This window comes from Lycorma delicatula, chromosome 3 (genome assembly GCF_047948215.1).
Source record: "Lycorma delicatula isolate Av1 chromosome 3, ASM4794821v1, whole genome shotgun sequence".
Classification (NCBI taxonomy): domain Eukaryota; kingdom Metazoa; phylum Arthropoda; class Insecta; order Hemiptera; family Fulgoridae; genus Lycorma; species Lycorma delicatula.
Window position 1 is genome coordinate 57,548,500 of NC_134457.1, and position 27,855 is coordinate 57,576,354.

A 27,855-nucleotide genomic window follows, 5' to 3' on the forward strand; every position below is an offset into this window, starting at 1 on the left:
TAATTAATTCGTTAAGAGTAATCTAGGAAAAGTTGACTCTTTTAAAAAAAGAGATTCAGATTGTTTATTTACTATTATATGTGTACAACAACATTATACCTGATCGAGATTGGATGTTTGATTTTAGACTAGGTCTCCACCAGGGAATTATTTTAATATAGCACATATGTATTAAAAAATTACACATACCATGTTGTTTATAGCAACGAAACAATGAATCATTTTACTGTCTTAATTTACACAATTAACACGCACGCACGCGCACAGGAGATTTGACCTTTTTTCCCAGGATATTTAACCTATATATAATTATAATATATTTCTATATTATATAACGAATACAAACGAAATTATATCATAATTAGAAACAATCAATGAGATACGGAATATAGAATTATATACAAAGTTCTTTGCAGATAATGATGAATATCGGAACTTCAATTTACATCAGCTGGAGAGATTTTAAGAAGAGACAAATAAAGAAACCTAGTTCAAATCTATCTAAAGAATGATATCTCGAGAAGAACATTCATCTTAATCCCAATAAGCGATATATTTACGGAATTTCAGGATTCGATTTACGAATTGGTTTTGTTACTTCTTCCTCATTAGCAATCCAATTAGATTCACTAAAAGATTAATTAGAAATGTACATAAAAATATACGTATGAATTAACTAATAATACATTTATTATAACCGTAAAAACACATTTCTGAACAGCAATATAATAAATTAATATGCAATCAAATATTATATAGCATAGCCTAGTTTGAATAAGATATAAGTTTTATTTGGGGATTCTTGAATCGTCTCTATTACCAGAAAGGCGAGCAATAAATAAATGGAAGAAAAACATGGGCATCTTTCCGACGTTTTACTATCAGCCAGGATCTCATAAGTTAGTTTAAAGCAGTACTAATGAAAAACCTTTTACAAAAGATAAATAAGGTAAAATTAAATCTGAAAGTTTCCCAGGCGCTGTTTAAGTCATTAATTCTATTGAGAGTAGTTAGTTTCTAAAGAACATAAAATAATTTATAAAAAATTATCTAAATAAATTATAAACATTGAAATCAAGATCACACAATCATTTCATAGCAATGAATCATGGACATAAAATTAAAAAAAAAAAAAAAAACAATAACACTATTATATAAAAAAAAATAATATTCCATTTCGTAAATCGTGTACAATTATTAAAAAAAAATCATAAAAAACTCATTGTAAAGAAAATAAATAACAATAATCTGGCATAATTACCATTAAAAAATATAATTAAATATTTTTCCATTTTAAGTACGCCTAAAAATTGCCTTCAGAGATTAATTACAAAATAAAATAATTTTACGAGAAAAAGAGGATAGCAATCAGCTGTAATCTTTATTTGTAATTTTAATAATAATATAATAAAAAGGAAACGAGTTATTTAGCTGTTCATCATAAAATAAAATAAAAAGACACGTGTACCAACATACATACGCGATAATCGTATAAAACGGAGGGACAAGAAAATATATACAACTCGGTAAAAAAAAAAGGATAAACAACAAATAAAAATCTTAAATGGTAGAAAGAATGATAAAGGAAGTGGTGTAATAATACTGTAATAAAAAAAGGAAAACTTTTTATTTTTTTTGATAAAGGAAAGGATAAACGAAAACTTTATCCTTTCTTCTTGTATAAGTGCCAAACATTCATAAGATACTCTATTTACAACAAACAACTGAAGTAAAATATAATACTACTAGCCCAATTATTCAAACTCGTCTTACAAAATTACTTAAATGATGTAAAATAGATTACCGATAGCAATTTCTATTTTTGTTACAATAGTTTTCTCTACAAAATTACCTAAATGGCCCAAAATTAGATTCTGAATTACAAAATTAGAATTACATTTATTTTCGAAATTATTTTAATTTGGTTATTACTGATTTAAACAACGAAATGTATGTATAGCTAAATAAATTATGCCTATAGTATTTTATAAATAAATTTAAAAAATCTGCTGACAATAAGTCAGCATATTTTGTCATAAAATAAAAAAAAATGAGACGTACAATTTTTCATTTCCATTCGACAGATAATTCTTTATTTTTATATATTTTAAACATATAGGTATGATACTAATAAAATTCTTCAAATAATTATACTTATTCGTAATCTATTTTAAGAAAAAATTACTTCATATATTAAAATTTTAATCCGGTTTTTTCGGTAAGGCCTATTTTCATTTTTTTTTTGAGGCTTTTCATATTTTGATCGGTTAGACATGTTTTTATTTAATTAAATACTGGTATAACGATGTTTAGTTCTTTATTCCTTACCTTATTTTTTTTCTTTTTAGTTCGATTTGTCGTTTTTTTGGTTCAATTTATTTATATTTTTAAATGTTTTGACAGTCGTGTTTTTTAATATTTATAATTTTTTTTATTATTTCAAATTTAGAAGGTTGATTAATATAAATTATAATTAAAAATGTTCAAAAAACGATTATTGTTTTCATAATTTCATTTGAAAACATTTAAATCAAACAGAAATAATGTTTAACTTAGAAATTAAATTAAAAAACAGAGAATTTAATTAATTTACTAAGAATGTAATAAATTAATAATCAATTATTACGATATAATAAAATAACTACTATATAAGAAAAAAAAAACTATAAAAAACTAGATTTTTCAGCATTACTTTTATGATTTTATTATTGTTTACTAGAATGAAAAAGGAGTTCCTAATCGGCGTCTCTTTTAAATTAAATTTCAGATGGAAGTCATCTTTCTTAATCACAATATAACTATATCAGCTGCTTGATTAAGCTAACCTGATAATAATAATTTTCCCATTTAAGATGTAATAAAATTTCTTTTAAATGAAATATTTCTCGTTAATTAAAATTTCTTCCTTGTATTAGTTTTTTTTTTTTTTTAATTAACAAAAGATTGAAGTCATATATAAATCGGCTGGCAGCTGCAACTGTTTTTTTTTTTAAAAAACATAAAATTTTATGTTTTTTAATATTTTTAAACGCAACATTAATTCACAAATAGATTTAAGATCAAGAATAGAAGATTTAGGAAAAAGAAGAGGAGATTTAAGAATAGATTTTGATAAACATCAATGTAACAGTGAAACAAATAAACAAACAAAAAACTATGGAATTGTCCAATATTTTGATCAACAATTAATCATAAAAAATCCATTTTTATAATCAACCAAACATAGATACAGTTTTATTAAGTTCAATTACAACCAACCTCTTGAACGGATTAAGTTAAACGAGATTAAATTTTTTTAAATATATCTTTAAACATATACATTATACATTTATTACAAGTTATGATGAGGATAAGTTTTATCCTCATTATGAGGAATACAATTGGAATTATAAAAATTTAGCCTAGTTGCTACGTATCACTTCTGGCTGTAAAAAAAATAATAAATGTATTGTGACTAAAGTCTATTCCGCTTACGTTTGGAATCGGTATAAACAAACTTTTTACACGATTATTGCTCGATTGTATTTTTGAAGTCGATGAAAGTAATTACCGCGGCATGGTAATCAAATATTACTAAATTATATGTAAAATATTAATATAAGGTATTATATTAAATTCATTTAAAAGTCCGAAAACTTTATTTTTCTTATCACTAATAATGTCTGGTAGTATCAGAAGACAGATATCGAGTGTGTAGAGGTTTACTAACTAAATTAAAAAAAAAAATTGCACTGTTTACATCATTTTCAAATATAAGTAAAACATATTGCAGTTTTTCTACTGAATTCATAAAAACAATCTCAGGAAGCATATTTGATAGAAACTACTTCTGACCCGCTTCTACCGCATGTAATTTCTTTTACATGAGAATTATTCATTATCTGACAACCTTCAACGTATAAACTTTCAGTATTAAAATTTTAATTTTGATATGAGTTTCCCGTTTAATAAAATTATTACAATAATTAACTACTATGAAGATAGGAGAATTATTGATCTTTACAGGTTAAAATATCTTTAGATCAGCCATTTTATCTTTTACGTAATGCTTCTACGAAAAGTTGCTAGAGTATTACTTCTGAAGAGTTAAAATTAATGAATTATTGAAGTCTATTCCACTTACGTTTGGAAATGGTACAAATAAACTTACTACACGGTTATTGATTGATTATATTTTTGAGGAAAAAATCCAATAAATCTGGGTTGTATTTGGAACCTTAACGAATTAGGCACTGCTTGTGCCTAATATGAGTTATAAATAACATTACAACCAGAGAGGAACAACGAATTGTAAAGATAAAAGTAATAATAGTTAGTAAAGATATAGTTCTAAATGAAAATTTTCATTTACACATTCAAAGTTTGATGGATATAAAAGATTTAGTAGAATTTGAAATATTTTAATTATAGAATTCCTAATGAAAGCCGTATTTAAATAAAAATCATAAGATTAATAAAGGAAATACAAAAAATATGAACTGGAAAACACATTTATGAAATTTCACGCTACACCAAAAGAAATGGATAAAGAATTTTTAAAATATTTTTGTTTTCATCGAATCTTTTCCTGATCTAGAGAAAGTTTTACGTATTTTTTTTAAATAAATACGGTCATTAGAGTACAATAAACAGTAAAAATACCCGCGCTAAACACTATAGATATTTAAAAAAAAAATTTCAGATATTTTTGACTATACGTTTTAATGGATAAAGAAACTTCTTTTCTTTCAATTTGTAAAAAGGTATTTATTTCATATAACAATTCAGTATTCAACTACGAAAACTAATTCTTATTCATCTGCTGTCTAAGAAAACAAATGAATACTAACATGTACCAAATGTACAACAATACTTTATTTTGTGTTTAGAATATAAATTCTGCAACAGCCTTCCTACTAATAATAAACAAATCTGTATATATTTTATATCCCATGTTTAAAAATATGTTAAAATAATCACTGTATCAAACTGAAAGCTCCAGAGTTGTTGTTACAGTAACTGTACTGCTATTGTTTACACAATTATAACCGTTTCAAATGAGATAAAAAATACTAATCCAAAAATAATAAAAATAGAACTGTAAAATTCAATCCGTACATGAATAAACACGTATGAACGAATGAATGATTTTATTTCTAGTAAAATAATTTACATTAAGGTTAATAATATTTTTTAAAAATTGACGTTATATCCTAAAAGAATATTTACGTTTTTATATTTTTTTTTGTTGATACTACTCTTAAGAGTAGTTGACTTATTAAAGCTAAAAGTTAAAAAAAAAAAACAAAGCGAAAATTTAGGTAGTAAATTCTTAGAAGTTTTACTAACCCAAATTTGCACTGTATACATCATTTTCAAATACAAGTGAAACATATTGCAGATCTCAGAAAGTATATTTGTTGAAAACTACTTCTAATTCACTTCTCCAACATGTAATTTCTTTTACATGATAAAAAGTTATTCGGTTATACACTATCGGTTGTACACTATCTATACGCTTTTGGATAGTATATATATATATAACTATATAACTATATATATATATATATATATATATATATAGGTTTTATATGGTTTATAAAATATGTTTATAAGGTTTATTTATTTTTTTTATATATATACTTCAAAATAAGTTAAAATAATCATATAATATTGATAAAATATTTTTGGTTGTTTTATTCTAAATGTTTTCCATAAAATTTAAGTGCAAGTTTTTGAAACGAAAAATTAGATTTTCTCCATTGATGATTTAAAGACATACCTTTTTTCCATCTTGCTTATTACTGGATTACTATAACCTAATAATATAAAACCTCCTGCTATTTAGTTAATTTTAATGAGAAAATTACAACAAAAAAAAAGAAAATAAATAAATGAAAGAATTAAAATAAATAAAATAATATAAATTTCTGCATTTTAGAGAGCCTTTGTTCACACTCGGTATCAGTTTCTTTTTCGTCATTTCTATATAATTCGTATCTAATTTTGATCAAAACAAAGTATTCTCCCCCTTTTTTGAGAAGGGTTTTTCTCATATGATCAGCATTCTTCGATGCCTTATTTATATTTCAGCTACAAACGTAAAAAAAAAATTAAATAAAGTTTAAAAAAAATTAAATCTAGTTAATATGTACTGAAAAATTAAAAGTAGTACCTTTTTCTTTATAGGTTTTGATAAAAAATCCTAGGATTATGGGATTTTGTTTATATCAGTTGTTTATATTACTTAACCTTTTCTGATCATGTAGCCGGCGTCAGTTTTAAAACGCTATTACAGAATCAATTTATATGGTATCTAAGTTGGTTATTTTGTTTTATATTCACAAAGAAATCAGTTTTATTACACAATTTGAACGAGGTTTATACGATGTAAAATGTTTTATTTAGACTAGAAAGAATATGACCATTTTTTCTCAGAAATGTGCTTGTGTATTATAATTGCTATGAAGGTTACGGATTTATTTATTATTTACAAAAATAGCTTATTATATTAGCGACTTATCGATGTATTGAAACACATAATAAATTATGTTATACAGCACAAACAAACAAAAAAGGTACAGATATCGGTAAATATGAAACACATAACGATTCGTAATGAATAGTATACAGTAAAAATTGTTTTTTGTCAATCTGAATAGCCTTTTAAGTGGTGGGAATTTTTATATAACGTAGTTTTCTAAATCTAATTTCACTGATACTAACATATATGATTTATGACACGGGGTTTTCATCATATTTTGCCCAATTTTCAACCGATTTGCCTAAAAGTATTATTTTTAAAATCAGCAAACTGTGTTTCATAAAGTAAAAAAAAATTTCGCTAATAAAAAACGCGGTAGAAATGCGCAAAAAAATCCTGCAATTAAATTACCGTAATTTCTGTACGGTTTCAATTTTGTTGTTGTTACAGGCATAAAAAATATCCAATCGTAACGGTTTTTTTTGTCAGAATCTGTTAAATCTCTTTAATATACTGTAATTTTTTTTAATTTTTTTTCACAAGAGGGTAGCATAATAATATGAAGGGAGGCAATCAGATACAAACATATTTTCGCGGAGCGCTAATCAACCGCGGATCATTGTGATGGGAAAAGGTTAAACAATTACTGAGAACATTTGTGTGGAGTATTGCATTGTTTGGGAGCGAGTCATGGACAATTAGAAGAAAGGAAAAGAGGAGACTTTTGGCTTTTGAAGTATGGTGTTACAGTAGGATGAATATAAGTGATTGGAAAAAGTGCCAAACGAGGAGAAATTTAAAACAGTTAACGAAGAGGGGAGCTTTTTAAAACAATTAAAAAGAAGAGCTCAGTTAATAGGACACATTCTTAGGCACCAGGATTTGTTAAGAGGGTCATAGAAGGACAGAGGGAAAGGAAAAATTGTAGGAGAAGGCTTCGGTTTTCGTTCTTAAAACAGATAATGGAAGATATGAACTGTGATTCTTACTGGGAGCTAAAGAGAAAGACTGATAAGCGAGAATAGTGGAGAGCTGCTGCCAACCAGCCTTAGTCTGTTTTAATCTTATATAACAATTTACATTATTAAGTTATAAATTCTGTCCTCTGACAAAGTTTACATCTTTTATAAGCTGTAAATATTTTATTAAATAACCGAGTTGGGAAAAATTTCATACTAACGCCGTAACAAACAGAAAATAAAATAAAATAAAATATTATCTGAATAAATTATTAAAAAGCTTAATCAGAAAACAGCTTTGAAAATAAAGGATGTTTAAAATTATTGTTTTAACGTAGGAAGAGGAATAAGTCACGGATGCTGCCTATCAGTGGCCTTCTTAGCATGAATGCCAAAGATATACATGAAGATCGGTGTACTAGGAAGAAGAGTACTAGGAGAATGAATTGAAAAAGGTTCATATACATTTAAATGGCATGTATAGGCTCGTATATAATTGAATATGCTACATATACATTGTTATTACGGTTGATGAAATATTTTTTGTGATCCCTTTGTAAATTTTTTCCACATAATTTAAGTGCAAGTTTTTGAAACAAAAAATTAGATTTTTCGTTGACGAAAACAGTTAACGTGGAAGGTTTGACATTACATATAAAGTTCGAAGTTGATACAGGATATTTAACAAATTATTTCAAAATTGTAAGGTTTTATTAAGGAATATGAAGCGATAGTGAAAGTTAGAAAAACAAAACTAATGAGAATAATTAACAACAAGCAAAAGAAAGTCTGCGTAGAAAAAGGAAAAATTCAACAAGAAAAACACTATTCGAGACGATGTTAGCAGAATGTTGAGAACATGAAAACGAAATGAAAGTTATGTAGGAAGATGGAGTTAGATTTCAAGAAGCATCTTGTGAAGATTGTATGACATTAAGAAAAAGAGAGAAAAAAACTGGAGGAATTTAAATTTCGGGCATGGAGTTGGAGAAGATTACATGAACAAATAGTGAAAAATTGAAAAAGTAACGAGAGAAGGGAATAAGAACGAAACTTTAATCAGAATAGGAAATCTAATTTTGGCCGAGAGGTACGAGACGAAAGGGCCGATTGAAACAGTATACAAATGGAAGGTGCAAAAAACGAAAATTATAGACGACCTAAAACAAACAGAGAACTGCCGTGAACTCAGAACACAAGTTTAGCTGGGAACAGTTGAGATTGTTGACGGATGTGGTACAAGGTACTTGCCTCGGGGGAGGTGAAATCATTAAATATATTTTAATTGGTATCCATCTGAGTCTGCATAAATTAAATACTAAAACAATAAGTACAATAACGTGACCTTTTACAAACAAGAAACGCATGCGAAAACAATTTTTTTCCATTAATGCCTGCTCACATCGTAATAAACTGTATCAATCATATAACCTGTTTTCACCTGATTATATTTTTATATAAAAACACTTTTACAATAGACGAACGCACTACAATATAAGCACTTTCCTTATAATGGTTTAATGAAATTTTATAATACAGAGATGTTTTATGTAAGTACACTATATATATATACATATAGTATAGCAAATCTGTGTTCGTGTGTATCTTAATAAGAATCGACAAAAAAAAAAACTACTTTTATATAACATGAATATCTTTAGGAGTAATGCTCTGGCATAATCCGTCAAAAAATCTATCAATATAAAGCATTTTACAATTTTTAAAACGGTATCTTATTATATTATAAAAGAATTAATTCCAGTTACAGTAAATTAAAAAAATAAATAAATAAAAACCAGCAATCTATTCAACAAATACATAAATACAAACACATGCAATTATGCCATTTTTCGAAATACTAGGTTGACAGGGAGGCGCCGAGGCACATGAATAGCTTAAAAAGAAATAATAAAAATTAGATTTTGACAACGAAAAATTGTAGATAATAATTAGAAAGAAAATGATACAGCGATAAAGAAGAAAATACTGTTAAAAGTTATAAAAAATTAAGAAATAGATGTCTTCAAAATTACTATCGTATTAAGAAAAATTAAGAACCGAGTTATCGGTTAATTAATTAATCATATTATGCAGGTGGGTCATTACACGAACATAAGTAACTATAGTATATTAGGACTCCAAAGATAGCAAATATCCTAGTGTTAAATTCAATCTTGCATAAAAGTAAGAACTAAACAGAAGTTAGTCGGTGCGGTTAGATTTGTATAACGGATCTTACGTGGAGTGGTAACGGGATGCGAGACTAATTTCACCTTCGGAATCACGGACCGTCAGTCTTGTTTGTTCATCAGTCAACCACACATAACATTAATTTGCTATTATATCTATCTAGCCGCTCGTAATCATCTAGAAACGAGGATTCAATATCGGCCTAATAAATACACTCAATGCGGTTTAGTAAAATAATAACTTTCATAGAGTATGAACGAGAATTAAGGAATAACGCGGTCAATTACTTATTGAAATAATTTACATAACGGTAAGTATCAGCAAATGTGAATGTATAATTTTCACAAAAGAAACAAGCTTGATTTCAAATATTAAACTCGTCTGATTATATCACTTTGGAAATAAAAGTTATAGTAAATTCAAATGTGAAACAAAACCGCGAACAGGTGCATAAATAAGCGTATAAATGATTAAATAATTTTTTTTTTATATATTAAACTAGAATTCAAGTCGCGGCTTCACCCGCTCGCCTTTTCCATCTAGCCAGGTGGCTCTACTCCCTGGATCCTCCTGTCTTCATTAAACTCATGCTTGTGAGAATCATACAGATAAATAAAACACAAAGCCTCTTCAATTTATAAGTATGTTGTATTTATCAATTTGTTGAGAAGTAGAGAGTATTTATCAATTTTGTTCTGAATTAAATTCTCTACAAGTTTTGTTTAATAGTTTTATATGATTACTTAAAATTATTATACGTCAAACTTAAAAAAACAGGGTTTTTTTACCCCAATTTATTGGTCATCGCCCAAGATATCTCAAAAAATACTGCAGATACGGTTCTGGGACATATTTTATTTGATATTTCAGGTCAACCATCACAAGAAATCATTAATTCTGCTCCTTAACGTCCTAAAAATTTCAGTACGACCACATTTCACTGGGGTAAGTGAAATCCGAAAAAAATCTTTCACTAACCGTTACTCGCAAACGGAGTATTTAAGATCATCTGTTTATATGAATTTTTTCCATTATCTTCACGCGTAGAATAGGTTATGAAAGTCCCAAGAGATTTTCGTGATACACGCCGATATATTTATTTCTCAGCTATATATTCATTTCTTTTATTTATAATTTTATAAAATCATTCAATTTTAAATAAATATGCGTACAGGAAATATTCATATACATTCACTATTCAATTACAAACTGTAAACATTGTGAGCCTATAACTTAACTCTGTTAATGTACAATAAAAAAATAATGTACGATAAAATAATAATTTAATAATATTAACAAATAAATTACACTTTAATAATTACTGATGTCAAATTCTTTTTTTTTACCTTAATTGTGAAATGATTTTTTTTATCGCAAATAAATGATGATGAAATATTAACGAATGAAATATCTCTTATGATTTATTTAGCTGTAAGAGGACGATCTAAAAAGACGGAAAAGCTTCATTAAAATAAACAACAATTTCAAATTTGGGTAGGAAACAGAGAGCACATATAAACATATTACTTTCTGGGTTTACCGTTTATAATTCAAGTTGTAAACATTAATCAAGTTATAAAACCATTACGTTTTATTGTAATTAACTTCAAGTAATATACTAATATTAATACTTTATCAGGCTTATAAAAATAATAAAAGAAGTTACGATACTTCCGTCAAATCCGTCAAACCAATTACGGCAGTCTAATATTATAACAGCAACAGGAGGAAAAATTGGTATAATAAACATGTATATAAGATAAAAACCATGCTACATTTTCAATGTTAAGCTTTAATTACTTGAAATTATTTTTTTTTAAATAAATATATATAAAATTTTAAAATAATAAACATGTATATCAGATCTATTTCATTTGTTGTCTTTTGAGATTTTAATTTTTGTAGATTTTTAGATTTTAATAAGAAAAAGAAAAAAGAGACGATGGGTATGTGTATATGTGTGTGTGTGATTCGGTTAAGAACACTCCCAATATTCACTTTAAAATGACTGGCCCGTCACTTTCTTCATGAAACCACCAACCAAACAAGTAATGAAATAAAAAATGAGCTGTATAAACTAATCTAGCAAACTTTCTTCATCACATGTATACAACTTATGATTGGTCATAAGAAGTGGATTTCAGCCAATAAGAAAAAAATAGTAAAAAGATAATATACATAAACTAGCTTTCTTTCAGTTTTCTAGTTCGAATAAAAATTTTAAATACGCAAGAAAAATTGCATATCTCTAAATCTACTTAAAACGAATTCTTTTTGAAAAACTAAAAATATTTATAATTTTACAAAGAAAACTGTGAGAAAACCATTCATCTAAACCGTAGTAATATTGAAAATAAAACGACAGGGTACAGAGTGCCTTAACTTATGCTAACCGTTTACGTAACCTGAACACATCTATTAAAAACACATCATTAATTTGGTAAATATATCCAATGATTTATTTTTAGAAGTTTTTATGTATATTCCATTTGCATAATTGTGTTATATAATTTATAGTACATTTTTTGGGAAGCAGTTGTACCTGATATCTTAGATAATGAGATTTAAACGATTAACAATTATTTCACTTCCAAAAGATGGTATCTATTGTGGTCCAGTTTGATTTTTATAGATTGTTTTTTTAAAAATTGGTATTAGTGTAAATCAGGCGAGTTACAATATAATGAATACCGATCCAACTGTTCTAAAGTAACCGCTCAAATCCTAGTTTAGACAGTTACATTTATTCGGATTTGAATACTAGATCGTGGTACCGGTGTTCTTTGGCGATTGGGTTTCAATTAACCACACTTCTCAGAAATGGTCGATCTGAGACTGTATACACTTCAGTTACATTCATACATATCATCCCCATTCATCCTCTGAAGTAATACCTTACGGTGGTTTCGGAGACTAAACAGAAGAAGAAAAATGTTCTAAAGTAACCAGGGTTACAAACATACAAATAAAAATCAAACAATAAATTTCCTTGCGTTGTCAGGTAAAAAAAATTAATTAATTAAATAGTTAAACCATCTAATCCTGATTGTACATGAAACAATAAAAATAAGCATAATCTGGTGAAATTTACTAAAATCCAAATCGATAATTTTAGTCAAGATTTTTTGCATAAACCAATTAAAATAGGTTAATCAAAAGAACAATTTAGAATATTCGACTAATAATAGTTTATTAGCGTAAACGAAACAAAAGTAAGAAAAACATCTCCCCCACTTCTGTTTAGATTATCTAAAAAAAAGTAATAACATTTCTGAAATTGTCTCACACACGTGTGCGCTTCTAAAATATGACTGGATATAAAACCTTTTTAAAATTTGTTAGTACATACATTAATTCACAAATAGGAAGCAATTCTCTTGTAAGTGGAGCGTACGTTAACTAGCTATAAATAAATTCTGGGGAAAACGCAATATAGTTCATTGAGGCCATCCGCTAATCTCGAAATAGCTTAATGTTCGGTAACAGCCCTTCGTCCTCAATATTGGGCAACATTCCAATATCTCCTTAAGAGAGATTTTTTTTTGCTCATGTTATTGCAAAAATAGGATTAATAGGAAAAATTAAGTATTTTATACTGTAAAATTCATAAGTCGATCTGTTGTTTTACAAAACAGAAATAACACTAAAATGACGAGTCAACTTAAGGCTAAAAGAATTTTTATACAAGTAGGTTCATTTTAAACATTGTTAACCTTCAGAAATTTTATGTTAAGGGAAATAAAAAAGGCCGATGTAATTTTTTTTGGACATTAAAATTTTAGATTCATATGTAACATTATTATTATATACTGTCCTTCAAGGGAATGCAAGTAAGTTCTCTGAACATCCTAATATTAATTTAATCATAATTAATAGTATAAATAATTTTTTAATCTTTTTCCTAAATAATCCAAAAAACGGTGGTCTGCAAAACTGAATCTATAGAGAAGACCAAACCCGCCGATAATTTTCAATTTCATTTTAATTTTAATTATTTCGCTATGATACCCATACACAATTACGGTGATTCTGAGTTACCGTTTGGCAATACTGGCGTATAAAAGTGAAAGCAATTTCAGGTGAAAGTAACACCAAGCAAACTAAGAATTTGGCCAATTAAATGCCATTACTTTTTTTTATTAAGTTTCAAGTAGGATTCCAAAAAGAGTTTTGACGAACAAAGAATTCTTTAATTGAAGACTATGAATCCTTTCATAATGTAGAAGACAAAAACTTATACTTAATTCAACACACACCGCCCGCGTGAGACCATACCAAACATAAAAGATGATTCTAAATTACCGTTTGGAGGATGATTTTTGGTATTCTAAAGTCTCTGGTATTTTGTAAAGTATTTTCAGATGGAAGTATCTCTGTGTGCGTTGGCCTCCACACAAGGAGTTATTGGAAAGAAATTGGTAACGCGAGTCATCAATTTCAGATAATTTTTAGTCAAATCCAGTAATTTAATGTAATGCCGCACACTGGCCTATTGTTAAAAATGCATTAGCAATCCCTCACAAACCAATTCCAAACGATTAGGCTTCCCCATCATCTAGTTACTTCAGTTTCCTAGTAATGTCCGACCGGCAAAAGTTATCTAAAATGAATTTCTCATGTTTGTATTTTGGCGTTTATGTCAGGAGTAATTAGCTACAACTGTTATAGAAAGCAATAAAATTTCTGTCTGCTGGAACCCTTTTGCTATTACGAGTAGTCTGCAACGGTTCCTTTTTTCAAGATACGGATGAAACCAAAATCATCTTTCTTGTTTCCTTCTCCTAAAATAATACCATATCTTTTCCGTCACTAGAATCAGTACTTGATATCACGACTGCATAGGATTGGCTTGCAAGTTACACGCATTCGAGTGATGCAGTTTCCATTACTATTGAGTAGATGAGTGTGGGAACCGCTCAAAAACCAGTGAATATTTTGTTGATTTAGATCACATAGCAATTCCATTTCTTTTGAGTAGCTCCGAGTGCAGATGGCCTTAGAATTAAGCGTTAAGCGAATTCTTGGGATATTTAAATTATAATATGAAAAAGAACATTTAAATTACTTATAAATTTCTTTCCCAATTTATTCTTTACTAAACTGTAATCCCTGCTAACATAAACATTTTTCATTTAAATGGTAAAAACCTGAATTTAGAAAAAATGTCAAACAGGGAATTTTAACCGGTAAGCATTTTTTATTAAAACTTACTTGTTGGAATTTGTGTATATATAATAGTTTCCATTTACCAACAATCTTTATTAGTATGTTCGAGCGCTTTCGGATTAATGATCACCCACCGGGTTGGTCTAGTGGTTAACGCGTCTTCCCAAATCAGCTGATTTGGAAGTCGAGAGTTACAGCGTTCAAGTCCTAGTAAAAGCCAGTTATTTTTACACGGATTTGAATACTAGATCGTGGATACCGGTGTTCTTTGGTGGTTGGGTTTCAATTAACCACACATCTCAGGAATGGTCGAACTGAGAATGTACAAGACTACACTTCATTTACACTCATACATATCATCCTCATTCATCCTCTGAAGAATTATCTAAACGGTAGTTACCGGAGGCTAAACAGGAAAAAGAAAGAAAAGAAAGGATTAATGATCAATTGTTATATTTGTAATTTTTGTTTTTAAATTCGAGTTAGTGTAATTAATGATATATGAAGTAAACAATTATAATTATAACACATCAATGTTCCTGAGGATGGATTACTAATCCGAAAGCGCTCGAACATACTATTAAAGATTGTTGGTAAGTGGAAACTATTATATAAATAAATTATATACATCAATACCAACGGGCCATGATTAACCAAATAAATTTAATTGTTGCAAGCATCAAAAGACTACATAGCTAATAAAGGTGGACAAAAATGTTGAGGGAAAATTTCCATTAGTGGAATCGAAAAAGTATATATATTAGTATTTATTTTTTTAACTTAAAATTGATATAGATAAAATCCTAAAAATAAAATTAAGAAAGAATACACAAGCAAACACATTTTCACATATAACTCTCGATCTCGAGGGTGCGTTCGGTCATCCAACTATTTTCGGTTTGCCTTTAGAGAAGTGAAACAAATCGTAGCTATCCATTAAATTACCTAGTCTTAAGGCGTGAAATTTCACTTTCCACAGTATTTTTTTACGACATTCATCGATTAATACACATTTATCTACGGCTAAAACTTCTTCAAAATAATTACAAACTTTCTCGTTTATCGTTGAACTCTTGTGCATTTTATGGTATAAGTAATTTTTACTTTTAATTTGAGAACTAATAGGATTTATCTGTAGTGAATCTTTTCGAACAATTTTAACAATTAATAAAAATGTATTACTAATATTAATCTGTGTCAGTTAACAACCCTGAAGCGACAGTTTTTGTAGAAACAATTTGAATTAGACTTTCCATTAAAAACATAACTAATGAGGCTTATAAAATAATTTTTAGAAATACTGATCAATAAATTAAACGCTACCAAAATACATTTCGTCTATTGAAAGTGATAATAAAGTGTAAAGCTACAAACAACAATTGAATCAACAAAATCAAAAGAAAAAATCGTTAAGTAAATCTACGACTAATTAAAAATACTGAATTACAATGCAAAAAAAAGAAAATTAAAAAAACCGTTTCAATTTGAAGGTTTGTTAGTTTTTTTATAGAATCGTATACTAATTTTTAAAAGTAGGAAACTTCCGGAATAGGAACGTAATATCCGATTATTGGTACAAATATTTGTCTTTAAGTTTATTAATAAGTATAAAGTAATTTTTTTTCTGCTAAAATAGTAAGCAAGAATTTGAAGATAAATAACCTCTTAATATACACTTTTTCGAAGCTCTAAACAATTAAATGTATACTAAGATTTTTAAATTTGTTTGAAAAAAGGCCTAGGAATATAAAACAGAGACGTTCTGTTTATTTATTTATAAATAGATAACAAAATTAAATATTTATATAATTTCGGCTTAAAAGCTACATCACAGATAATTAATAAAATTAATAACATTAAAAAAAAAAAATTAATTTTAGGTGATATCTTAAACCATACGTATCAGGAATGGTCATCCTAAATCTGTACAAGAATCAAACAAAAATAAACAAAGTCACCTCATTTACGTATTATCCTCATCTCATTGAGCCCGGGGGGGGGATTGCTTATTGTTCACTTCTTTTTCTTGTTTAGCCTCCGTAATTACCTTTCTGATAATAGTTCCGAGGATGAATGAGGTTGATACGTTATGAGTGTAATTAAGTATAGTCTTGTACAGTCTCAGTTCGACCATTCCTGAGATGTATGATAATTGAAACCCACCCAACAAAGAACACCGGTATCCACGATCTAGTATTAAAATCCGTATAAAAATAACTAACTTTACTGCTTATTGTTCACTAGTTGAACAGATTGCAACTTACACATTAGGTAAAAAAAAGATGATATTAAAAATTGTTTACTTATGGCTTGGGTTAAATGGGACCGATTGTAAATAAAATTAGCTTTACTGTCAAAAAAAAAAAGATGACATCTAAAATAATTGGCAACATGAATATGATAACATTTTTAATATACCTTACATTTACATAAACAGCTGGTTTTAATGTTATAAATACAACTGTTATTTTTAAAATGACCTTAATTAAAAAATTCTTGCGGAGTTCTAAGCAAGAAGACCTATTCTAGGCAAGATTTAATTATTTTATTTTGTAAATATTTTCTGTATAATATTTTCGCGAGAAAGAAAAAATTAAACGAGAAAAGTTTAAATAGGTATAATTTTTATTATTTAATGTTACAATACATTTTCTGTTTAGAAGAAAATTAAATTATTATAACCATAATTCAATGAAATAATTAAAAATAAGGAGTAAACCCTTCCTTCCTTTTTCCTGTTTAGCCTAAACACAAGCATCTTTTTTTATTTTTCCTGTTTAGCCTTCGGAACCACCGTAAGATATTTCTTCAGTTGATGAATGATTATGGAAAATTTTCCATCTTCATGAATGTGTATTCACAAGCATCTAGTTTAAACTCACTCCTAACTGTAACTTACTGCTTAAACGCAAATGAAAAATATACAAAGACAACATAACCTAAAATTGAGGTTATCTGTTGCCAACCTTAGATTGAGCATCCCGGAGGTCCCGGGTTTGAATCTCGGTCAGGCACGGCATTTTAACATATCTACAAATCATTCATCTCAGCCTCTGAAGCAATACCTAACAGTGGACCCGGAGGTTAAACGAAAAATCTTAAATTGAGCGTAACTGAAGAAGGTCGACTCGTCCAATCTTCCGTCAAATTTCCACATGCACAATTTCAGATACATTAGTAAAGCACATCTAAATATCAGTGTAATTGATCTAGTACTTTTGGAAATTTTAGTGCTGCAAATTTTATACATACGCCTATATATAAGGAGATTAAATTTTAATTGAATGATATTTTGTACTCCTCATACCTCAAAAACGTAAAGGTAATGCAATTTTATCCCCCAATCCCACAGTGCGAACAAAAGTAATACCATACTTTTCTTCAAAAGTCGATAAAAAAAAAATAAATAAACATATATATATATATATATATATATATATGGAGTTATTGTGGATTTAAACACATAAATGTCGTTTTTAAGATTTAAACATTGATGATAATTTTAAACATTGTTGTGATTTAAAAAATTAAACATCATTCTGTTGCAAAATAACCAGATAATTAAAAAAAAAACCCGGAAAACTAAAGTAAGGTTAAATATAAATAACAAGTATATATTAACGATCATTCCGTACTTTTATTACATAATTGAGTAGATTTAATTGATATACTGTAAATATAACAATTAAAAGTTATATAAAACAAACAAATAAATAAATAAAAATAAAAACTTATTAAATACAATCATCCTCAATAAATGACTGTGGAATTACAAAAATGAATAACATGTAACAGTTACATAATAAAATGCCAACAAACAATTTTTTTGTTTGTTTAACAAACAAAAATGTTTAACACCATTCATTAGAATAACTAATATAAATGAATGATACAACCATGAAAACAAAACTAGAGAAGAAATCACACGATTAGTAAGTAAAAATGATTATTTTAAATTATAATACGACAAGGTATTTCTTGTTATAATAGTTTTGTTAAAATTGATAGTCGTTTATATTATACATACGTACTCAAGATATTCCATTGAAATTCTTAAAAATATGTCTACTATATGTTTTAGGGTTAATTAGCTACAATGAAATCTACTGAAGAAAGAGACACAAAAGTCTTCTCGTCGTAGATCATGCAGTTTGGTATAAATTGTGGGCCTAACATACACGACAAACTTTTACTTTCCTGGTATCATAGCTCTATAACTTTTCTGAAAATTTTAAAACTTTTTTTGGTTTATTTAAACTTTTAACATTATTAAAAAGTTTATAATAATAATAATAATAATACAATAAAATTTCATCAAAATTTCTCTCACCAACCAAAAAAAGATCTTAGGTAAATTGGTTGTCCATTTTTCAGTAATTTTTTTTTTAGTTCTTTCGATTTAATTTAATAAAGTAGAAAAATCAAAAATATTTCTTGGGTGTGATTTTGGAGGTGGGAAGCAGAAAAAATGTAAAAATACAGATTTTAAAACTTTTTAAACTTGTTTTGGTTTATTTAAATATATAATGATAATTTTATACATTACCCCCACCCAAAAAAAAAAAATCAAATCTTGGATAACTTATTTCATTTATGACTATTTTTCCTCTATAAAAGAAAAAAATAACCAGTGCCAGAAAATATTACAGCTTTGTTGTCAGCTTTTATTATTTATATTTGACATATAATTCCTAAAACTCATCCAAAAATCACTACATTGTTTAAAAGAAATATCAACCGCAATAAAACAATAACACGTATTATTTCAAATGAAAATTTAAAATTGCGTAATAATTTTAAGGACATGTTTTTCAAATTCAAAGTTGTCCGTGGACGAATTATATCTGTATTAATTTTTTTTTTTTAACATAATATATTAACTTTCTTCTTTATATGCGAATAATTCTTTTATTCAACTTACAGTAATATTATAGGAAATATATGAATGATAAACAAGTAAAGATAAAAGTGCGTAAAAGCTTTTACATCTCATTTTGAAATTTGATAAGAATTCACTATATAAAACCTTTATTAATAGTAAAATATTCAAGATAATAAATTGTATTACCAGGATAAAATATTAAGAAATTAAAATTTAACATCCAGCATCTTTAGAACCAAAGTTAATAAGGAACATAAAGTTAGTTAAGTTTTGGTTAAACGTTTGTTAGCCTCAACATCCTATACCTTCAATTTATGGAAAATAATATGACATAAACATAAGATGACGTTAAACAATATTTATGTGTATCTACGTAAGAGTAAAACATAATCTTTAAACCCAAGGTTTAAAGATTATGAAGGTTCTTACTGTCACATTTATGAGTTGCAAATACAGTATAATTTTTAGGAAACATGACTACTTACTAATTTAATAAATTTTACAATAACCATTTCTTTTTTGTCATCAATCGTTTAGTTCGATTTAGTACACAATCACTTTCTATTCTGTGTTAATTTTTTTAGCCTCAACATGCTATGCCTATATCCTCAATTACCTGCTTCATATATTGTAACCTTATCTTATTGTACAACTTTTATCCGCTACATTTTCTTGTAGAACTAATTTTTTTCACTTGCAAAAAAGAGTTGTTTCTTTTATTTTTTTGAAAAGAATGTGGTAAGAAACGACCTAGCTTAAAAAAAAAAAGAATTTTTAATACCTCAATAAACAACTGCCGATCTTCGTGGCATAGAGGTAGTGTCTCGGCCTTTTATTCGGAGATTCCGGGTTCAAATCCTGGTCAGACAGAATACGTTAAAAATTTCCATTCTCACATGTACAAACTTCTGTAGTGAATATATATATATATATATATATATATATATATATATAAAATAATGAATAACAGAGGTTAAAGAAAATCTGAAAGAAATGAAAATAAAAATCGAAGAAAGCTCGTTAGAAAAATTTTAAAGCTAAAAAAAATTAAATTCTGAGAGATTCCAAGACGACACAATAGACCTGGACAGAAGAAAAAAAAAAGCGAGATGATAATAGAATTCTGGCAGAAAATTATACAACAAAAGAGAGTATGAAGTGTTATTTATCGTGGTCTACAGTTGGCCAAGTTAAGAAAAAAACGTAACGTTAAAGGAGTTCCAATATACAAAGAAACCCACCGGGCTGGTCTAATGATGAACGCGTCTTCAAAAAATCAGCTGATTTGAAAGTCGAGAGTTCCAGCGTTCAAGTCCTAGTAAAGTTATTTTTACACGGATTTGAATACTAGATCATGGGTACCGGTGTTCTTCGGTGGTTGGGTTTCAATTAACCATACATCAGGAATGGTCGAACTGAGACTGCACAAGACTACACTTCATTTACACTGATCCTCTGAAGTATTATCTGAAAGGTAATTACCGGAGGCTAAACAGGAAAAAGAAAGAATATACAAAGAAAAAAAACATTTTTTGCTATAATTTTATACTACAAAATAATATACTTTTTTTTGGGGTTTTTGTTTTTTTTTTACTTTTCGTTCGTTTCACAACTCATGTAGATTGTATTGTTTCGCATAAGATGAAAAAGAAACGTACGTATATTTTTATATTCCGTAGTGGAATAAAAAAAGATTCATACAAATGTAAAACCAAATTCAGCGTTGAATAAGTGATGAACAACGTAACTAAATTTTCTTTTTGTTTATGATAGTACACATATTCTATCCGGAGATAATGTGAACTTCCATTGTAGAATCGAAAAATCTTTATAGCCAAGAGAAGATATCTCTAGTGTTCAGAACACCTGCTGCCAATACTAAATGGGTTTTATTCTTTCTAAACGTGTACCTCTTGTCAGCCTACAGTGATTGATGATATACATCCCACTTTATCTTTTTTTTTTAACTCTTTCTACCCCACTCCTCATTGACCTTGGATTTTAAAATTAATTATTATTTTTTGTTCAACTTTTTAAATTAACTGTCAACCGTAATGTTATTCATAACAAGACTGTTAATTAGTTTATTACAATTAAAAAACCTTAACAAGCTTAGAAATGCATTTATATAAAATATAAAGACATTCAAATAATAACAGTATGTAGGAGCGGAGTTTAAATAAAGAAGGCATCAGGAATGTAAATTGATATACGAAAATTCAATTCATCATTTATTACCTAATTGGTTTGATACAATATTATATTCCTTTTTATTACGTACAAATCGTTTAAGTCTCAAAGTAAACTTACCGGTAGTAACATTTTAAAACATCTGTGAAATGAATTCCAATGATTATATTTACCAGTAGTTTTAACGTTGAACGTATTAATTAAATATTATATTACTTAAATGCCAATTAATTTCAAGCTGGATGCTGTAACCCATAAACAAACAGATACGGTATCATTCTTCTGATACTGTAAAATTTTCTCCATCCATTTATATAACGTTACATTTCGTATCCTGTTAACTAATGATCGTATCTTTACATATGTATACGATTATTCTTTAATTTTCTGATGTGCTGATTTCCACATTCTATTATTATGCTGGACTTCGCTATAACAAATTACTGATCAGATTTACAATTCTTCGTTTTCTAGTTCTCATTCCATATCGGATTTCTTTAGTAAAAAAAGAAATCATTTTCTTGTGGTAATCTACTTAGTTTATTTTCTGTGCTTTGTTCGCGTTTTTTATTTCTACCAAAAGATATTTTTTTTTTTAAATATGGTACAACGACCCATTATTATTTATCAACAGAGCATTATTTTTCAACATGTAATGTAGTAGAATCTCCTATCTAAAGTTAAAATGCATTTTAAAAGTCTATTAATAACACATAAGAATACTTATCTAGCATATATCGCCTAATACTAATCTCACTTTAAACGGAATATTTAACAAAATCGATCTATATTAGCTTTCATTTCTTACCTATTAATTTTTGAGCTCATAGTATTCTCTTTGTTTTTTAAATCTAACTTTTTTCCGTACGCCTAGTATTTTCTTCTTGAAAATGAGGGAAAAACATATCCGGCTGCAGTAAATAATTCTCTGCAGCGATTGGAACATTTTTTTCACATGTCCCAGATGTATGATTTTGCTCGATTTGATAAAACGAACTTCATAAATATTCCTGAACATTATTATATTGTTTTATTACTATTTTAATTTCTTTCAAGTAGTCAATACGTTTATATTCAGTGTATTAGAATGATTTTTAATCATACATTTTTACATATGACGTTAGGTATATAATCTAGCGGTTTTTAAAATGTTTAATAGAATTTAATTTTTTTTTTTAATTATTTGAATATTAGAATATATATATCATTTTCTAAAATAAATCCTAAATAACAAGATCTAATCTAAAGGTTGAATAAGTCAGTCACTTTCACCAGTAAAATTCCCAGTACCGTATAACAAAAAAAAAAAAGGAAAATTAAATCAAATTCGACGAAAGTATTTTGTACTTTCTTACTTAAGCCTGATAGAAGCTAACTAAAATCTGCTAAATTCTTCTAAATTATGATAAACAAAAAATCGATTTCATAGCTAGTAAAGGAAAAAATCCATTTGATAATACGAGATAAATCCAAAATATTGTTTCACTACAATAGAACTTTAAATGGAAATTAAAAGTAAGTAATTAAAAGCAAAGATTCCGCTCTCGAGGCTACTGCTTAGATAAAGTGGAACATTAAAGTTTGTAATTATATACATGAAAATTATTTTTTTTTTAAATTATTCTGAGTAAAATTTTGAGATACAGGACCAATCCCTTCCCACCTCCTTAACTAATTGTAAACAAAAGTAAGCGGCTTGAATGACCTATATTTATAAATCATCGGAAAAAATTTCATTAAAAAAATGGTTGATCCAATTTGAAAATATCGAGCAAAACGGTGTAACTGGCAAAAAAAACATTATTATCCCCCAACCCCTGAATAAAACTGCCCAAATACATAACCTAAGTGACATACTAATGTAATTTTCCATACGTCTAGTATTTTCTTCTTGAAAAGGGGGGAAACATATCCAGCTATCACTCATCTACAACAAATCCGACTCATCTAATTAGTACAAAGCATTGTTGAATCCACAAATCCCCAAAAAATAAAACAGGGTTCTTTGCTCCTACCCGTTCATGAAGTTCGAACAAAATAAAATCTATCAGCAAGTATATTAAACCCACCGGGTTGGTCTAGTGGTTAACGCGTCTTCCCAAATCAGCTGATTTGGAAGTCGAGAGTTACAGCGTTCAAGTCCTAGTAAAGCCAGTTATTTTTACACGGATTTGAATACTAGATCATGGATACTGGTGTTCTTTGGCGGTTGGGTTTCAATTAACCACACATCTCAGGAATGGTCGAACTGAGAATGTACAAGACTACACTTCATTTACACTCATACATATCATCCTCATTCATCCTCTGAAGAATTATCTAAACGGTAGTTACCGGAGGCTAAACAGGAAAAAGAAAGGAAAGCAAGTATATTAGCTATGTAAGGGCATTAAATTTTAACAAAAGATTTAGCGAACCTATAGGTTCGTATATCCCAGCTTTCTTGATTAATTTCGACCAAAATCAAATTGTACCACTGTACAGAAATTATCGAGTAAAATTTCATTAATGTCAGTCCATCCACTCTTGATAACAAAATAAAGAAAGGCTAATGTAAATATTCATGTAAAAAAGAATATTAATAAATGAATACCTTTTGTTATTTGATGCCTAATTTAATTGAGTAGTCTGTTTATTTTCAATTAATTCATAAATTTGGCGTTATGTACGGTGTAGAGAAATAGAATTGCTTAGGATACAATAGATATATTTATTTAAGGCAAAATTAAAATAATTTAAAAATTGTTTATAAGCAACGATTTTTTTATACGAATTAAAATACTGGTCTCTTGCTGCTCCCCAACGTTATTAATACAAAGTAATGATGATATATAATTTTAAAAATCGACTGAAAACCTATCCCATTTACAACTTCTCAACCCCTTTTTTTTCTCTTTCCTTTCCTATTACAGATTAAATTCGGCTCGAAACCTATTTCCAATCAGTCTAGACGTCCTACTGAACTGATCGGGCTGGTGTTTTTTTATCGTTCTCTAAATGGCTCGCAAATATGATATCAAGCATCGACCGAAGCTACTAAGTGATTTTCCTGCGAAAAGTGTCTCAACTAAGGCATAAATGAGGATTTTTTGAGGATTTCTCAGAGGAGACTAAAGTTTGAGTTCCGATGATATATCTATGAGTCATTCCGAACAGAATAAAGAAAAAAATCAGCCCGATCCGTCCAGTAGAATCCTCAGACGGACTGAGACAGAAAGACTGTCTGAGCCATTTTTTTAATGTTTAAGATAATGAATTACGAGAAGGAGAATAGCTATTAGATTTCATAAGAAAGCTACCTATTTGTAATGGGCATCACGATTAGACTTCCGGAAAACTTCGACACATCTTCGCGTTTAACATCCCCCAGACTTCAAAATCACCGTCAGTTCAAAGTTCATATAAATATATATATTTCACTTTCTTGTGGACACAATAACTGCCGCAATTTTGCGCAAATCATTTTCAAATTGATACATAAAATAAAACGACCCAAAACCTCGGTCGATCGCTGCTATAACTTTCATATTAAGTAAAATATCGAATTCGTTTAAAGTTCCTACTATTCTTTGGATAAGGACCTAAAACTTACCTAAGTAAAGCTTTTTGATAATACCAAACACTGGCCCAGGGATGGAAAAAATGGGATTTCGAAGACAAAAAAAATCATACCTCCCTTAATAGACACAGTATGGAATCGGTTTAAGTGTTCGTTAGTCCTCTAAACATTACCTAAAACTTTTGTCCTAAACAATTTTTGATATTACCAACCCTTATGGCAAGGGATGACCAAGCTGTTGCTGCAATTGTAAGAAGATGGGGCTTGTCGTATGCTAAACATGTGAAACTTTTTTTCACACGCTACCATTATCGTATTGAGTAAATTTGAAGTTTTTCTTAATTTTAAGGTGGAAATCTTTTTTATCCCCTACTTAGCACCGGTGAAATCTACCTCCGCCTTCCGGCGTGCCGAAAGGGATTTTTTAATGGAAAATATAACAAACAAAATTTATATTAGCTACTGAAAATTAAACCTTGATGTTATAAGATTTGTTAACTACGCATATTTGTCAATATAATTAACAGTAAAACAGAGAAATCTATCAAAAATAAAAGAATATATCAGAGAAATCTATTAAGTGCAACGCGTAAAAGTTATGTTACTTATTTAAAAAAAAAAAAAAATGTGATTTAATTTAGAGAGGAATAATTACGTACATATTTCTTTTAAATATGATATAACTGGTCAATATAGAATAATCATAGATACCAGTTAGAAAAAAAAGAAGTATTAAATGACCTAGGGCAGAAATCTTTCAGCTAGTTATGGCCTGCAGGTGTTATCTGAAGAGGGAAGAAACGGGTTTTTTGATGAGGGCCAACCAGTCTGAGATGCGGTATTGAAAAAGAAGAACTAAATTCTACTACTTAGGCGATTCTATATTAACGACCACAGCATCTTAAATCTGGATCTGATGAATTTAGTACAGTATAATACAAAATGTATACCCTGCTTTCTAGAACAGGAATTATTTATAACAATATATCACTATAATTAACATACCAAACAAATTTTTTCTGTCGTCTATAAACAGAAATACGTTTTAGACTTAATTTTTCAAGATAATATATAACAATTATGAAGAGGGTTACATATAGATGATGTAAAATTAATTAAGTTATGACGAGTTTTATATTTTTAGATCCGGTTTCAAGATAGTACCTACATAATAAAGAAAAGTATAATTATCTCGTTAAGCAAATCTTTGTAACTCCAAAGAAGAGAGGAAGTACTGTAAAAATTTAAAACAAATAAACAATACTAAAAAATTATAATACAACAACCGATTACTATTAATACTACTAGCTAATATTAGTAATCAAATTTATTAGCTGTAATTTACAGCTATTAGCTGTAATATTAGTAATCAAATTTTATGTCATAAGGAATTCAGCAATTAAAAAGAAAAATTTATCAATTAAAAATGTCTTCAACGATATTTTGGATGAGGTTTCATATTACAACTTTTCAAACTAATAAAAAAAAAATGATCAATTAATTTTATTGTCATTATTTATGATGCCTCAATACACGATAGAGATATTTAAATAATTTAAATTTACATTCTTCGATGTGAACATTATCCTTCTTCCATATGTTATACGTCTTACACATAATTAAACGCTAGGGAAAAAATCTACAGTATAAATCGAAGAATTTACGATTAATTCTTAAAGAATTTTAATATACATTGGAAATTGTAGGACTTAATTCAAAGGACGTTGAGAAATGGCTCGTTCTACCGATTCAAAGCTTAGCTAAAGCACCACGGTAAAGTAACTTAAGACTCAAGTTAAATGAACTCAATTATCTGTAAATAAAGCTTCATTATGTCGGCTTCTACTAAGATAGGCGTATAAGCTTCTTTTTTCTATGAAAAAGAAATGCCACACTGTAAAGTCAGATTTATTTATTCCTTCACAGAGACAAATGCTTTCTTCCTCTTATCCAATAATATTGTTGACACTAAAATTTATTAAATTATAAAGTGATTGAAGAAAAAAAGATTAGAATTATATTCGTGTTCAGAAATATTTATTATTTTTTTAAAGCCCCTTTGTTTAATCAGCATTCCTACAATATGGGTTTACCTTTAACAAACTACTAAGTATAAATACATCTAAAGTTCAAATGGTAGCAAATATAAAAGTTTACAAATAATGGATGTATTTGACAGAAATAAAATATTTATAATATAATTTTTGTTTAAATATTTTTATTGTAATTTAACTATAAATTCCAGGAAAACAATAAAGAATTACGCGTTTTACAAACAAATTTCGTGTAAATACAAAAACATGAAATACGAGGACGTTCCCAAATAATGTAAGCTTATATGCTACAAGAGATATAAGGCAGTTTTTTCTTTACAATATATAAAATATAACTTTTTTTTCGCAATTAAATACGTTTCCTCGGAACAATGAATAGATAGATGTGATGA

The 27,855-nt window shown here is 28.0% G+C and overlaps 1 protein-coding gene across 1 annotated transcript in view; it reads right to left on the reverse strand.

The window, feature by feature from the left end:
* ec (ubiquitin specific peptidase echinus) overlaps positions 1-27,855 on the reverse strand; it is a 277,997-nt gene that overhangs the window by 165,431 nt on the left and 84,711 nt on the right. The gene's annotated exons all lie outside the window — the stretch shown is intronic.